Raw genomic sequence first — 2,559 nt, 5'->3', positions numbered from 1 at the left:
AACAGATGTCATAACTTTCTCTAGTTTATTTGATCGAACCTCACCCTCAATTCATGTGTTCATCCTTCAGGATAGATACAGGATTTGAGGTAAAGCGCTCTTTCATTTAAACTATGAAAATTATGGGGTCAGTTTGACTTCATCTTTTTCAAAATTAAAATTTTTTTTAAACGTCCTTCCGAAGCAGGCAACGGGATTTCAATTCCGATGACCGACAGCTTCTTACGGGCAAACCCCACACCAAAAATAGTGCCGACAGTGTTCCAATTTTCTCTATGGATCCAATTTTTATGATGATTCAAGGGTAAATATGAGTAGTAAAGTTCAATACTACCACAAACTAATGATAATTTAAAAAAAACACACTATAATAACAATAAAAGTAAGGATAACTATGGCTTGCCTACCATAAAGTGCTTGTTTTATCGTTGACAGCCCGATCTATTTAGATATTTTTCAGGTTGATTGACCATTAAAATCTCTTTAAAATTTGGTCTTTTACCCTTAAAATACGGCTTTAATATATGTCCATTTAATTTAAATCTATCCCCAATCTTTTGATCTTTAATTTCAATTGCTCTGTAAGTATAAACTCTCTTATTAATCTTCCAAACAAGCCATAACTTTAGTTTCTCTTTATAAATTTGGTCGTTATCATAAGATTCATTTCTTAATTCTTCCAATTCATTCATTTTTAACAATCTCTTCTCGCCAGCATCTTTCAAATTATAATTGAATTCTTTAATCGCCCAATATGCTTTACGCTCTAATTCTTATGATAAGTGACAAGTCTTTCCAAAATTCAGCCTATGAGGAGTTTTATAAGCAGTCCTGTAAGCTCATAATATAGTATCTAGTCTAGTAGACCAATCTACTCTACTAGGGTTTACAGTCTTCTCAAGTATTTGTTCAATCTCTCTATTAGAAACTTCAGCTAACCCACTAGTTTGAGGTTGAGAGTGATAGGAAGTAGAGATTTTATGAATAACATTAAACTTTTCTGCCAATCTCTGAATGTATTTATTCATGAAATGGGATCCTCCGTCAGTGATAATCACTCTTGGCATTCCGTATCTAGTGAATATGTTTTTCATTAAAAATCTTGAAACACTTTTAGCGTCACAATGAGGTAAGGCTTGTGCTTTAATCCACTTTGAAACGTAGTCTACCAGAATTAATATGTATAAGTTCCCAGATGAAGGAATAAATGGTCCCACGAAATCCAATCCCCGAACATCAAAGATCTCAACTTCTAATAATAAATTCAGAGGCATTTCATTTCTTCTAGATATATTGTCTACTCGTTGGCATCAATCACAATTTTCTTATGTATCTGTAAATATCTCTAAAGAGAGTAGGCCAATAAAATCTAGCTTGTAAAATCTTATAAGCAGTTTTATCAGTTCCAAAATGTCCTTCCAAATTCAGAATCATGACATTTCTGAATAATTAATTCAATTTCATCATAAAGTACACATCTTCTCATATAAGATCCTTACATTTTTTATATAAATAAGGCTCATCCAAAAAATATGCTTTCGCATCATGAATGGCATCATGAATGAATTTTCTTTGCAGCATAGGTGGCAAAATATCACTTACAATATAATTAACAATATTAGCATACCACGGTATTTTACACTCATTAATATTTTAAAGTTGTTCATCAGGGAAACTGTCTATAATTTCATTGTCAGTGTCAGATAATTCATGATATTCTAATTTCGATAAATGATCAACAATTTGATTATCAGTCCCCTTTCTATCAATAACTAGAAAATCAAACTCTTGCATCAAAAGTATCCATCTAATTAACCTTGGAACCTTGAACCTTGGCTTGACATCCTTCTTTTGCATCAGATATTTAATAGCAGAGTGATCAGTTTGCACAACACATTTAGTTCTAATTAAATAAGATCTTAATTTGTCAAAAGCATACACTATAGCCAGTAACTCTTATTTAGTAACAGTGTAGTTAATTTGAGCATCGTTAAAAGTTTTACTAGCGTAGTATATAACTTTAAAAATCTTATCATACCTTTGTCCAAGAACAGCTCCAATAGCATAATCACTAGCATCACACATCAGTTTGAATGGTTTCTCCCAGTTAGTTGAAACTGTTATATGGGCTGTGATTAGCTTTTCTTTTAATAACTCTAAGGCGTTTAAACAGTCTTCAGGAAACTCAAATTTCTTGTCTTTTTCTAAAAGTTGGCATAGAGGTTTGGTTATTTTTGGAAAATCTTTAATAAAACGCCTGTAAAAACCAACATGTCCGAGAAAACCTTTAACCCCTCTTACATTAATTTACCCCCTCTTACATTAATAGGAGGTGTTAATTTAGATATAACTTGAATTTTTGCAAGTCTACTTCCATACCATTTTTCTAAATTTTATGCCCTAACACTATTCCTCCTACAACTATAAATTGACATTTCTCCCAATTTAGAACTAAATTAGTTCTTTCGCATAACTCCAAAACTTTTTCAAGATAATTTAAGCATGCGTCAAATGATGTTCCAAATACAGAGAAATCATCCATAAACACTTCTAATCCAT

Source organism: Phalaenopsis equestris, unplaced genomic scaffold, assembly GCF_001263595.1.
Source record: "Phalaenopsis equestris unplaced genomic scaffold, ASM126359v1 Scaffold212405, whole genome shotgun sequence".
Lineage (NCBI taxonomy): Eukaryota > Viridiplantae > Streptophyta > Magnoliopsida > Asparagales > Orchidaceae > Phalaenopsis > Phalaenopsis equestris.
This window is presented reverse-complemented; position numbering follows the sequence as displayed.